Raw genomic sequence first — 14,832 nt, 5'->3', positions numbered from 1 at the left:
CCACGCACAACTCGTGCATCGTTACCTGGAAGCCTCCCACATGGGACGGCGGCAGCAACGTCACCAACTACGTCATCGAGAAGCGCGAGCACCCTATGTCCACATGGATCCGGTGCGCCAACACCAGGTGAGGACGGCGGGCGGGCTTGGTGTCAGCGTCTGAGTTGTAACGGCCGGCGACCTGGCTGCGAGTGGGCCCACCGGCGGCCACAGGACAGGCGGTGCGGTCGCCCGCAACGACAGCCCTCCGACGCCAGCCCCCTGACGCTAGCTCCCCTGACGCCACCAGGCCCTGACGTCAGTCCCCTGACGCCAGCCCCCCCCCCCCCCTCCCTGACGCCACGAGCCCCCTGACGCCAGCCCCTGGCGCCAGCCGCTGACGTCAGCCCCCCTGACGCCAGCCCCCTGAAGCCAGCCCCCTAGCGCCACTCCCCCCCCCCCGACGCCACCCTGACGTCAGCCCCCTGACGCCAGCCCCCTGACGCCAGCCCCTTCCGGCAGTCCCCTGACGTCAGCCCCTCCTGACGCCAGTGCCCTGATGTCAGGCGCCTGCCGCCAGCCCTCTGACGCCAGCCCTCTGACGTGCCTGCCGATGCACATCACCGCTGGGAATCTCAGTGTCTGTGCATGAATATGCAATGAGCCTTAGGTGATTTAAATATCAATGGTTTATAATCTGCGTGGGCCGAAACCCTTTGTTGCAGATTTGCTGAACATAGGATTTGTACGTTAGCAAGGGTCAAATTCGCTTGAACGTGTGAAACGTAATAGAACACTTTGTCAAACACACAGCCTATGTGTCATTTCAAAGGCTTGCACGTCAAATGTCTGTTGCAGTGGTCCGTAACCCGCCCATGCTAACTCATTTAATCTGCTAGCCTGTGACCTGTCTCCTGCGCCGTGCTGACGGCGCCGTGCCCGACCGCGTTTGCAGGTTTACCGTGCACGAGGCGCAGGGCCTGACCCCCGGCCAGACGTACTCGTTCCGCGTGATCGCCGAGAACATCTACGGTCGCTCGGCACCCAGCGACGAATCGACGCCCATCACCACGCGCGACGTCACCAAGAAGAAGAGCAGAAGCGCAAATACGAGGGTAAACCAGCTCGGACCTGGATAAGGACCTGTCCTTATCACGGGCACGCTGCGTATTCATCATCGGGATGGTTTTTTGGCTTTTGTAATGGGTCATTCTTTGTTGCCTGCGTTGTATGGCGGCTTACAGTCAAGATCACGGCCGATCAAAGCAACATTTTTCTTTGTGTTTGCCTTCCAAAATGTGTCAGCTGCTCCTTCATTTGAATCACACGTAAGATGCGCGTCGCAGCTTTCCTCTGTAAACGCTCCCCTCGATGAGCCTGATAGTCTGAGGTCAGCATGGCTGCAACTACAACCGCCAGCGGTGATCCGGACGAGTTCCACACGCCGAGCGACCGCCCCCCCCCCCCTTCCCTCGGATGCCGACGCTAACTCGCCCCCACCCGTCCACAGTGGATGGGCCGACGCTAGCTCGCCCCCGCCCGTCCACAGTGGATGAGAACAGACGCTAACCCGCTTCCGCCCCGTCCACAGTGGATGGCCCGACGCTAACCCGCCCCCGCCCGTCCACAATGGATGAGAACGGATGCTAAACCCGCCTCGCCCGTCCACAGTGGACGAGAACGGCAAGAGGATCCGCGGCCGCGCCGACAAGCCGGTGGACAACTATGACCAGTTCGTGTTCGACATCCACGCCAAGCACGTGCCGCAGCCGGTGGACATCAAGCACGACAGCGTGTACGACCACTACGACGTGCTGGAGGAGATCGGCACGGGCGCGCGTTCGGCGTGGTGCACCGCTGCCGCGAGCGCGCCACGGGCCACATCTTCGCCGCCAAGTTCATCCCCATCAGCCACCCGATCGAGAAGGAGCTGATCAAGAAGGAGATCGATATCATGAACCAGCTGCACCACCCGAAGCTGATCAACCTGCACGACGCCTTTGAGGACGACGATGAGATGGTGCTCATCTATGAGTTCCTGTCGGGTGGCGAGCTTTTCGAGCGCATCACCGCGCCCGGCTACACCATGTCAGAGGCCGAGGTCATCAACTACATGCGACAGGTCTGCGAGGCCGTCAAGCACATGCACGAGAAGAATATTCTACATCTGGGTCAGTATGGCGAGATACAGGTGTCGATGCTATTTAGTTGAGATGGCTTGGGAGTTGCAGTATTCGGCATTTACACGCGCATTTTAATAAATGTATGATTGTATGATTTAATAAATGTATGATTGCATATATATATATATATATATATATATATATATATATATATATATATATATATATGCAAGTGAATTGCGCATATATGTGCATATATGTGCATGTGAATGCGCAAAGTATTTTGAATATTGAATGGCATTAGCACGTGCAAGGCATAGATAGACTTATTACCAACATTTTGAAATGCGCGATCACCTCTACAGTCGAACATGCTTGGCAGCAAGCACGTCACAAATACAAAATAATGCAGTTAAATGGAATTTAGACTTAAACTCGATCAATCAAGCTTCATTGGCTGTGATATATTGACACTCATTCCACCAGCGCTTTTCTCCACCGGCGCCCGAGTGCGGACCCGCGCCCCTCGCAGCCCCGACTGAGCGAGACACCCTCCCCGCAGACGTCAAGCCGGAGAACATCATGTGCCAGACGTCCAAGTCGACCAACGTCAAGCTGATCGACTTCGGCCTGGCCACCAAGCTCAACCCCAACGAGCTGGTCAAGATCTCGACGGGCACGGCCGAGTTCGCTGCGCCCGAGATCGTGGAGCGCGAGCCGGTCGGCTTCTACACGGACATGTGGGCTGTCGGCGTGCTCGGATACGTCCTGTGAGTACGGCAGGGCGCCGGCGCCGTCCTGCCAGCCGTCCAGCTAGCCCGGTAGCCGGCGCGCTGCGTGCGCCGCACCGAGGAAACGGAGGCTGGGAAACGGGCCTTGTTTGTTTGTTTGGCTAGTTGGTATTGTATGAGTACCTAAGCTTCAGCACCTTTTATTGTGCAGGTTGTGCCTTATGAAAGGTGCCGTTCATCTGGATATTTTCCTGTGTAAAGCTTACATTAAGCCAACATTGGCGTAAGCTGCAATACCATGGTCAGCTGAATAAGCAGGCACAAACGTCAGGGGCCATCTCTCAATTCCTCACAAGCACTCCGTCACCATGACCGCTAGCGCTGATGCCGCTGCTTGCGTGTCACGCGCGGTCGTGCGCCTCACGGTGGTCCCGCGTGCACAGCCTGTCCGGCCTCTCGCCGTTCGCCGGCGAGACGGACGTCGAGACCCTGAAGAACGTCAGGGCCTGCGACTGGGACTTCGACCGCGAGGCGTTCGCCAACGTCTCCGATGAGGGCAAGGACTTCATCCGCAAGCTTCTGCTGAAGGCCAAGGAGTGAGTTAGTCGCTCCATGCGCATCAGGTCACCTTTGAAAAAATGGCCGCCAACTGGGCTGCATTTCAGATACGTGATTATTGAGCTATGCGGTGTGAGGTTTTGTAGCATGAATAATGCCGCTAGTTGACTTTGCTGCTTTTGTCGCCTTCGCTACCATGAGCATCGCGTCACGTTCATTCTGCACCACCGGACATTACGCTACGGATGGCGAGAACCGCCCCACTGGCTGTGCTTCTGACCCCTCTGACCCCCCTGCATTTCAGCAAGCGTCTGACTGCGCACGAGTGCCTGGAGCACCCGTGGCTGAAGGGCGACCTGACTGGCCTGGACGCGCCCATCGACAGCTCGCGCTACACGCCCATGCGCGACCGCATCCGCGCCCGCTACGAGGGCTGGGGCGGCTACCCGCTGCCGATGGGCCGGCTGGCCAACTACTCCAGCCTGCGCCAGCTGCAGATGGACCGCTACAAGATCCACGAGGTCAATGTGGACCGGCTGCAGGCGGCCCCGCGCTTCGTCATCCGTCCCATGTCGGCGTTCGCCTACGAGGGCCAGTCGGTCAAGTTCACCTGCCGCGTCATCTTCGCTGGCGCCGCCCACGGTCACGTGGTACCGCGACAACATGGAGCTGCGCCAGTCGGTCAAGTACATGCGCCGCTACCAGGGCGACGACTACACGTTTCGTCATCAACCGCGTCAAGCTGTCGGACCGCGGCGAGTACATGATCCGCGCCGAGAGTCACTACGGCTTCCGCGAGGAGCCTGTCTTCCTGAACGTGCAGGCGCTGGCGCGCGAGCTGCCGCGCCGCCAGGAGTCGCAGCAGCCGGTGCGCCGCCGCCAGCCAGTGCCCAGCTACCAGCGCACCTGGGACAAGGAGGCCGACCACGCGCCGCTCTTCAGCTTCCAGCTGCGTCCGCGTGTCATGCAGATGGGCCAGACGTGCAAGCTGCTCTGCTGCCTGTCCGGCAAGCCGGCGCCCACGGTGAGTGAATGACGACAGCCCGGCGGCGGAGGGGCGCGGCGCAGAGCCGTCTCGGTGCCAGGGAATGCTGGCATTCTGCTGAAGTGGTCCAAAGTGATCGGGTTGAATCGGGAAACCTTTCTTGGCAATGCACTGCGAATCCAATCTCCGGCGACCCTTTTGCGCGCAGAGACGTGCTGGGAGAACGTTTTTGCTTCACGGACGGGATAATTGTTCGGACTATCGTCCTCGTCTGGTGTGCTAGTGTATACACACCGACACACCAGGCCAGAACGTCGTCCTCGTCTGGTGTGCTAGTGTGTACACACCAACACACCAGGCCAGAACGTCGTCCTCGTCTGGTGTGCTAGTGTGTACATACCGACAAACAGGCCAGAACGTCGTCCTCGTCTGGTGTGCTAGTGTGTACATACCGACACGCCAGGCCAGAACGTCGTCCTCGTCTGGTGTGCTAGTGTGTACATACCGACACACCAGGCCAGAACGTCGTCCTCGTCTGGTGTGCTAGTGTGTACATACCGACACGCCAGGCCAGAACGTCGTCCTCGTCTGGTGTGCTAGTGTGTACATACCGACACACCAGGCCAGAACGTCGTCCTCGTCTGGTGTGCTAGTGTGTACATACCGACACACCAGGCCAGAACGTCGTCCTCGTCTGGTGTGTTAGTGTGTGCATACCGACACACCGGGCCAGAACGATATTCCAAAACAGTTGTCCGTCCGTGATGCTGATTTCCTCGTCTCATGCCTTCCGTGAAACTATCAAGTGTCGGCTTACCACGGTTTTATGGCGAAATTCCACGTCTGGATGAACGTGAGTGACCGGCTGATTACGCCCGTCAGCATTCCCTGTCGGTACCACGCACCACCAACCGTACACTTCAGGCCGACGCTTAGTGCAGTGATCCGTCTCCGTGAGCGCAGCAAAAGCCAGTGCTCCGTCTCTGTGAGCACAGCACAGGCCAGTGCTCCGTCTCCGTGAGCACAGCACAGGCCAGTGCTCCGTCTCCGTGAGCACAGCACAGGCCAGTGCTCCGTCTCTGTGAGCACAGCACAGGCCAGTGCTCCGTCTCCGTGAGCACAGCACAGGCCAGTGCTCCGTCTCTGTGAGCACAGCACAGGCCAGTGCTCCGTCTCTGTGAGCACAGCACAGGCCAGTGCTCCGTCTCCGTGAGCACAGCACAGGCCAGTGCTCCGTCTCCGTGAGCACAGCACAGGCCAGTGCTCCGTCTCCGTGAGCACAGCACAGGCCTGTGCTTCGTCTCCGTGAGCGCAGCAAAAGCCAGTGCTCCGTCTCCCTAAGCCCAGCACAGGCCAGTGCTTCGTCTCTGTGAGCGCAGCACAGGCCAGTGCTCCGTCTCCATGAGCGCAGCAAAAGCCAGTGCTCCGTCTCCGTGAGCACAGCACAGGCCAGTGCTCCGTCTCCGTGAGCACAGCACAGGCCTGTGCTTCGTCTCCGTGAGCGCAGCAAAAGCCAGTGCTCCGTCTCCCTAAGCCCAGCACAGGCCAGTGCTTCGTCTCTGTGAGCGCAGCACAGGCCAGTGCTCCGTCTCCGTGAGCGCAGCAAAAGCCAGTGTTCCGTCTCCGTGAGCACAGCACAGGCCAGTGCTTCGTCTCCGTGAGCGCAGCAAAGCCAGTGCTCCGTCTCCCTAAGCCCAGCACAGGCCAGTGCTTCGTCTCTGTGAGCACAGCACAGGCCAGTGCTCCGTCTCCGTGGGCGCAGCAAAAGCCAGTGCTCCGTCTCCCTAAGCCCAGCACAGGCCAGTGCTTCGTCTCTGTGAGCATAGCAAAAGCCAGTGCTCTATCTCCATAAGCCCAGCACAGGCCAGTGCTCCGTCTCCGCGAGCACAGCGCAGGCCAGGCCAGGTCCGTCTCCGTACGCGCTGCTCGTGCCGCGCCCATCCCCAGCTGACCCGTGCCCGTGTGCCGACAGGTCAAGTGGTACAGAGGCGACCAGGAGCTGAGTCGCGGCGAGTACAACATCACCAACGCCGACGGCGTGGTCACGCTCGAGATTGGCAACTGTCAGCCGGAGGATTCTGGGAAGTACCGCTGCGTGGCCACCAACGCGCTCGGCACCGCGGAGACCTCCTGCGTCATCATCGTTGAAGGTACGTGCCTGCCGTCGTCGCTCGAGCATCGTGATTGGCAAACTTGGTGCGGCCTTAGTGCGGCGTATCTGTACCGCGCACTTACTGTATGTAATGAACGTCTCTGATTTGGTCTGAGGGAAGTATCCATCCCTTGAAATATGTGCTGTTTATTGCACTCTTCTCTTGTTCCTGAAAAGATATGATCCGTGAATGTGGGCGTTTTTACAGTTTGCTCCTTTTATCTCTCGTTTCCAGCTATTGCTCTGTTTATGCATGCCATGAATCGTTGATAGGCCCAACGTTCGTTCGGTGTTTCAGTGCCGAAGTGTAAGTCGAGAGCAAGATACAACACACAACGTGTTTTCAGCTCCTTTGCAGTGACTGTGGTGTAGCTCACTAAACAGTGAAATGTGCAATCAGCCACAATGCTGACGCCACATGTATACATAGGCTTAAACGCGTACTTGCCAGCGTGAACATCAACAAATAGGCCTCGCCGGCGTGTTGACACGCTGATCACTCGCTCTAGTTGACCATCTGACGCCATCTTTTGGCAGTGTAGTTGCTTTTGTGTGCTGTTCTACATGCCTCTGGTGTTATTTTGCTTCTCTTACTACGCTTGCATCTGTGCGTCGCTCCTTCTTGGCCGCACTAACCAAAAGTTTGTGATCGAACTCCTCAGGCGGCTCAGAAGAGCAATGCAAGCAGATCTTCAGTAGTTTTAGCAAAGAAGGTAAAACATGGGAGCAGCAAACAATCCATGCAACATAACAGTTTTAAGAGGGAGCATCCGTCCATGTGACGCTAGCGGCCGTGGCCTTCAGTCGCCTAATCAGGAAGTTGGCGTTATTTGTCACATGAATGTTGGTGCATGCCGTGTGTGTCACCAACGTTCCAAAGATTCCAGTTAACATATTCCACTTTCATTAGATGCGTTGGAATGTCACCAGCTCTGCGTGACCTTTCTGTTACTGAATGCGCCCTCAAAGCCCTTGGCACGATCCAATGTCGTTTTTGTTTGATTTATTATGGGCACGTCTTTCATGGTCATCTAATGCATGGTCATTGGATAGTATAAACATGTAGGAGATGAGGTCGTCTTCATCAAATTTTTGTGGAAACCCACGCCAACTTTTGGCCGATCTTGAGCCTGTGCCACGACGGGCGTTTTTATATCTGGCTGTCACTAGTTTTTAAGTAGCTCGGTTAGCGACCCAGTGAGCCTCTGCGTGTGCAGATCTTCGTTCTCATGTTTGCGGTCTGTACCTGTGTGACTAACCGTTTCACGTAACAGCTACAACTTCGGACCATACAACAGGGTGAGTGCTGCATCTCTTCGGGTGCCATCTCCTAGGCACACTTTCTAGCTGCCTTGAGGGTTGCAGATTCATGGCTTAGGTGTAAACAAACTTACACATGAAGCGAGCTCGTGCAACCGTTGTGATTAAGCTATTGCATTGCTGGCATGCCTTCGAATACCATGTGCTTGCATCACGAGCATTCTCGCATCTACGCTGTTGGCTGTACTTACCTGCGTTGCAGTCTTGGGTCAGCCCAGACATGGGCTCCTGCGATCACTGGACCTGATCCCGCTCCCCGACCAGACCAGGCCAGGGGCGCCTGCAGAGTCGGCCGCCATCACACGCGGCCGCCACCGGTCTGACCTTACCTCAGCCTGCTCTCCGATCAGACCAGACCAGGGGCACCTGAAGAGCCTGCCGCCATTGCACGAGACCGCCATCGGTCTGACCTGACCTGACCCGACCTGACCTGGCCTAACCTGACTCCGTTATCATAACAGACCAGGCCAGGGCCACATGACAAGCGTGCCGCCCTCGCTCACAGCTATGTACTTGAGGCCTGATTTGGCCTGGTCCGACATGACCTGACCTGATCTGACCTGATCTGAGCGGACCTGACCTGACCTGCCTCGACCCCGTGCCCCGCCAGATCGACGCTACCTGTCGAGCGCGGCGTCCTCGCACCCGACCACCAACGGCATCTCGTCGCACAAGTTCTCTTCGGCGTACAAGTCCGACGCCACCGGATACAAGTCCGAGTTTAAGTCGGAGTTCAAGTCCTCGCATTCGTCGTCACACCAGAGCTCTTCGTATCAGTCGAGCAGCATGACAGTAAGGACTTCATGCAGACTTGTGTTCGACTTGAGGCTGGCCCCGCGTTAGTTCCGTTCTGGAGTCAGCCCTTCGCGAACTGATAGTCGAGGAATACTAAGGGCTAAGCCAGGTCAACATGGGTGCGTGCCCCCTGTAAACGTGGCTTATACTTAACATCAGTAAGAAAGGCCTCCAGCTCTTGATCTTTCCGCATTATGAGCCCAAATTTTGTATGTTGAGCTGAAGACTTTAAACATACCGAGAGGTATAGCTTATGCGACGTTTCAGTGGTAATAAGTTATCACTTTGTCGGCACTCAATATTCGAAGGTGCATTCATGAAGAGATCCGATCCGATCCGAGACATTGCAAATCGCTACCTCAGCTGTAAGAACTTTGAACTCAGTCCGGCTATGCCGCGCGCATTCACTTGTTCTGGGACAGTCTCACCTCCTTTGACCTAGCTGGGGCCTTTTCACGTTCCTCCACTCTGGTCTTGGATGTAGAAATGGGATAAAACGGAATCATGACGTCACCGACCACGAATGCGGTTCCCTGATCCGAGCAGCGGCTTACAAATGTCGGATGTAGTCTTCGGCATACGCGCGACATGCTACCATGGCTTTTGGGCCTTTTGGGTATGTACTGAACAGCGCAATGCAAATGATCAGAAGTTTGGGGTTGCTCGTACCAGCCGTTTTAAAGTCCGCCTACGTAAGCGCATCAACAAGCCAATGTTATGCATGCCTTTAATTCGTTATTTCTTGATGATTATTTGTTTCATTGTTTTGTGCCTCATTACATGGCCCGCAAGCTACGCGATATTTCGAAACTTCGGCAGTCATGACCGTGATCTGGCTTCGAATGCTGTTTCATCGTTTTAGTTCTGTGATGTGCCCTGTGATCTTCCGCAGTCGTCCAACATGGCATCTAGCGGCAGCCGCTTCAAGTCCAGCTTCGACACCGGCCTGACGAGGTCCGGCTTCGACACCGGCCTGACGAGGACCGGCTTCGACTCCGGACTGCGGTCCGGCTACGACTCCGGACTGCGGTCCGGCTACGAAACGGGCCTGCGCTCAGGGTTCGACTCCGGTCGGCGATCTGGCTTCGAGTCGGAGTTCACCAAGTCCAGTCTGGACTCGGCGCCGGCGCCGAAGGCCGAGCCAACCGAGAAACGTGTGCTGAAGCCATACGGCAAGACGCTGTCGGGCAGCTCCACCCGCTCCCGCTCGGCCACCAAGGAGCTGGAGATTCCGCCCGACGACTCGCTCATGCACGCGCCCGTCTTCGACGACAAGATGCCGGCGACGCTGGCGGTGCGCGACGGCGCGTCGCTGGCGCTGCACTGCCAGGTGCACGGCGACCCCGACCCCAAGATCGCCTGGAGCAAGAACGGCGAGCTGCTCAGCTCATCGGCCGCTGTCGACCTCAAGTACCGGCAGGGCGTGGCGTCGCTCGCCATCGCCGAGGTGTTCCCCGAGGACGAGGGCGCCTACGAGTGCCGCGCCTACAACTCGATGGGCGAGGTCACCACCACCTGTCAAGTGACCGTCACCCGTGAGTAATGCGTCGGACGCCGATCCGCGGGTGGCACTGGGCAGCGCGGCACGCCCGTGGCCCACCCAGCTCAGCCGCTGGCGCCGTTTGTTGCAATGAACTTAAGCGATGAGGGGCTAATTGTGCTTGCACTCTTAGCTCTTAGGGAAATGGCACATTTAGCCTGCCGGGCTGGCCACTTTGTTACTGCTTTTCGGTTTTTGTGGATAGACGACATCCTTTAGAAGGGCGTCAGGTACTTTCACCAACTACGCACGCAGATTCCTGTACAACTGTAATGAATGTGCCTTCATATCACCTTAACCTGTTTGTTGGCCTCCTTCTCAGTGCCCCACTTGAGGGCTTTAGTCCGAAGTAGCGACACTCTGAAACGGTTATGAACGCTATACTGGACTTTTGTGACAAATGACCGCTCACGGCATGTTCTGGAATGGCTTTGAGATTTGCTACTTTATAGTTGTTTAAGATTCGAAACAGCTAGACCCGAGTGTGTAACATTTATGTGTAGATACTCATTTGCTTCTGTGATACCGGGAATCTACTGTGCCTTGAATGCTGTCAAGCATTGTGATCGTGATGACTGTTTTTATTTTATTTTCAGCTGCTCCGGCGCCCGTGAAAGGTGAGAAAGCACATCCGTGTCGCTATTACGTAAAGTGGGATAGAAGTTTGGTTTCTACGTGGTCCTATCGATAAGCATTTGGCATGCTTGTGCCTTCTTTCTCAACACAGTATTCGGCTATGTAGGAGTGCTTGACGTGCTTTTCCAAGGAATCGCGCGTCCAAATGTTGGACACAGGCAGCGCCTGAAAGCAGCACGGTACTCAGTAATTTGCGTCGGCTGCCTCGCTATCTTTAAATAGATAGTCAACCCCGTTCATGCTATGCCTTGCCATTTTACGTAAGAGCGTGCCACAAGTACCGATCTTGTCCGCAGCCAAGGAGAGCGTGCCGCTGAAGAGCGCCGGCGGCGAGGAGGAGCCGCCCCGCGTGCTGGAGCACCTGCGGTCGATGGTGGTGAAGGACGGAGAGGCCGTCACTCTGTCCTGCCGATTGACGGGTCAGTGTCGGCCGCTCTCGCGCCCGGGCGGGGGCTCCGGCGTCTGCCGCCGGGCGCTGACCAGCTGTGGGCTTCGGCGTCTGCCGCCGCGCGTCTGCCGGCTGAGACTGGGTCACCGGCCGGCGTGAAGACGTCCACCTTTCAGAACACCACTCAGTAGATCGGTCAACCACGTTCTCGTGTTTCATTGGTGTCAGGATTTTGGTCATCCTACCGGATGTCAAACTATGTACTGAGGCACCGTGTCCGTCGTTTGCACTTTGTTCCCACTCTGCGTAAATCACGTGATTTTCTGCCACTCACTATATGGCCCAGTCCGTCTTACCTATACTTAGCACGAAAAGTTCAATACGACACTCGTATATGCGTATGGAAAGGCAAATACCAGTGGTGTCATCAAGTCAGTGACTATGGTTTGCACCATCGGTAACTCACAGATCGAAGACTGCTAGTGGCAAAGCTGACCAGTCCCACTATTCTCAGGAACGTCCAAGTTTGAGGTGGTGTGGCTTCACAACGACAAGGAGATCAAGCCGTCCAAGGACTTCGAGTACGACAGCGTAGGCGATATGTATCGCCTGAAGATCGCCGAGATCTTCCCCGAGGACTCGGGCGCCTACACGTGCGAGGCCTTCAACGACGCCGGAGAGAGCTTCTCCTCCTGCACCTTGGTCGTCCTCGGTAAGGCTGGCAGGGCGGAGCGGGCGGGCGGGCACTGGCGTCAGCAGGAAGCGGCTCCCGTCCGCTTATTGACTGTCAGTCATGCCGTAAATGACAAACCAGTTCTCGAAAGGTTGAACGGCCTATTTGATTGCATTCGGCTATAAGTTAAGTATCTTTCTGGATGAACCGGAGAGTGTGCTGCTCAAAGGATGGATCACGCGGAAGCAGTGGACGACGGGACCAAAGGCCCTACGACTGTGAAAAATTACGTCTTGTCTTCCTGGAGGCCTATTGTTGTGAAATTGGCTGCTCACAGAATCTGTCCCGCGGAATCAGGATCCTCCCGTGACCTCGTGTATCGTTGTTTGTAGGAACAAAAGTTATTCTGCACCCGTCGTGTCGCTTTGTTGCGTGCAGCTTCGGCTGCATCAGACGCATTGCATTGATGATTTCAACGATTACTTTCTGTTTTTGTTTATCGTTATTACTTTTGAGATGTATTTACGTATTCAAATATTGTGTACGTGGCATGAACATTGTTTTGAGGTGCCCTATGACGAACGCAGCCCCTGTCTGCTCTCCAGTGCCGAACGAGGAGATGAAGCAGCCTGCCTTCAAGACATTCCCCGTTTCGGCGACGGTGGCCGAAGGGCAGGCGGCCCACTTCGCCTTCACGTTAGAGAAGCCGGCCACCAAAGGTAGGATACATACTTGCACATGCAACCAAATTAAATCTGACCGTTCGCGGGTCGCTACTAAACGTGTGGTATCTTTGGCCATCACCCTTGAGACCTCCGAACCTGAATTCGTCACGATGGTGAGCTTGGATTGGCTCATTGATTGTGCCTCGCCTGTGATAAGCCTCTGCCTCCTGCGTGCACCTTACAGCTAAGTCTGCGGTCACATTTGGAGGCTTTTGTGGTCCTGGCTAATGATTTGTAGACATTGGGACAAAGTTAAGGAAGGAATGTGGCTTAGACGTAGTTCGACATGCATGCCACTGTGTTTCATCCCATTACCTAATGTTCCCGGGAAACCCATCCCAAAACTCAACCGAGAATTCCAGCATGTCATGTGCTAATCCTTGTTTCCAACGACAGTCCTTAGTTCGCCAGTTCTAAATATGTGAACTGTGAGTATGACCTGTGAAGATGTGCCACGGTGAACAGTGGCCCGCCCAGACCCCGGGACATCGGTGATCAGGACGACACCGTGAGGACGCGGTGAGGACGAGGACGGTCTCAGACATCTCTCTGCGCCAAGAGTGTTCCCCTGCTTCTCTGCGGGCCAGGAGTGTCCCCTTGTCCGCCGCCGTCGTCCGCGGCGGCCGCTGACTGCCGCCCCTGTGCCGCCGCAGTGACGTGGTGCAAGGACGGCAAGCCCCTGGACGACACCAACAGCCGGCTGAAACTGGGCGGGGAGGGGACCAGCCACCAGCTGGATGTGACCGCCTGTGCCGCCAACGACGTCGGCCAGTACTCGGTGAAGGCGCAGGCGGCAGGCGGCGACGAGACGGTGGCCAACTTCTCCCTCAACGTCACCGCCAAACAAAATTAACGCCGCGTACCAGGTGGGTGGCGGTTCTGGGATGCGCGTGTGGGCCACCCGGCACTTCTGTGCCCGCGAGGATGCTAAAGGGTGTGTCATTGATCTCTGGGATGCCTGCGGCTGCTGCTCTCTGTAAATAGCCCACACTCGTGGCACTTCGGAAGCCTGGTCACCAGGAAACAGCGTCCCACGCTGACATGTCCGGGATTGGTGGCTCGGGCGCATGCAGGGATAAAAAGAACATCGTGTGAGTCATGCTGCACCGCACGCCATCTGGGCTTGCGGCACAGTCTAGCGCACAGGCATTGAAACATCTCTAGCCTTGCTTCGTGGCCGTTACATGCAGCCGTCTTTCACTTCTTAGAGCAGGAGTAGACAGAGCGCATTGGTTAAACAAGGTGTGGTGATACTGTCGATCTACAAACAGCGAATAGCAGGACGGCTGTCGGCTCCGTCGCCGCGCGTCACCTGACCGGCGCCGTCCCATTTCAGACTGTCCCCTCTACCGAACGACCCCCGACTTGGCAAGTGCAGGGCGAGCTGCGCCCCCAGCGGCGTCGGCGGCAGCCCAAGCCTGCGAGCGTGCGAACGACCGCGCCGAGTGTATATAACGCGCAATAATCCTGCGTGCGCGGCCCCGGCCGGACGGTTTGCGTTGGAGTCCAGTCTCACAACTAGCGACGGCCACACGGCGCGTGTGAAAACAGCTGCGGGATTGTTCTAGTCGAGTTTAGATAGCCGTGAGAGAAGGTCCGGCGGCCGCCGCCGCCGCCCGCTGGACTGCACCCCGGGGGCGGCGGCGGCGGGGGCCGGCCGGGGCCCACGCCGCCGCTGTCTCTGACTGTCTCCCGTCCTTCCGATGCAGCGGCGCGCCTGGTGACTGACGACCGGAAGGAGCGCGCGCGACCGTGCAGTGCGTGGGCTGAACGATGAATGGTGGAGAGACGTGTCGGCATTTGGAGACTGGACAATATAATGTCTTTTGATGTGGCGGCTTTCTCGGCTGGGTGTCAAGCGACATTCTGTTGCGGGCTGGCTGGTTAACTGCCTCCGGGTCTCACATATGCGAGAGGACATAAAGACACAGGAAAATGTTTTTAAAAGCAAGTGTTATTTCCCGAGAATGATTTGAGGTCTTGTGGTGTCTACACGAGGCAAGGGAGCTGGCATTTGCATATTTTGTCTTTATACGACATCAAATAAGGTATTAGCATCTTAGCAAATTTAAACAGCTAAATTAAGAGCATTTATTTGCGTCCGTCTGTCGATCTGTTTGCACATATCCTTCGCCCAGACTACAGCACAGACGGCTGCACGGATCACCATGAATTTGCACGCAAGGGATTGAAGTGTTGTGACGATCCACGACCGAAGCTCAGGCCC

General features: G+C 56.6%; 1 pseudogene; it reads left to right on the top strand.

The window, feature by feature from the left end:
* Window positions 1-1,822: 1,822 nt before the first annotated feature.
* LOC119092092 (twitchin-like) lies at window positions 1,823-14,236 on the top strand (annotated as a pseudogene).
* The last annotated feature ends 596 nt before the right edge of the window (window positions 14,237-14,832 follow it).

This window comes from Pollicipes pollicipes, unplaced genomic scaffold (genome assembly GCF_011947565.3).
Source record: "Pollicipes pollicipes isolate AB1234 unplaced genomic scaffold, Ppol_2.1 Scaffold_3447;HRSCAF=4054_pilon_pilon_pilon, whole genome shotgun sequence".
NCBI lineage: Eukaryota > Metazoa > Arthropoda > Thecostraca > Pollicipedomorpha > Pollicipedidae > Pollicipes > Pollicipes pollicipes.
The sequence above is the reverse complement of the archived record's forward strand: the minus strand, read 5'-3'. Positions and strand labels throughout refer to the sequence as shown.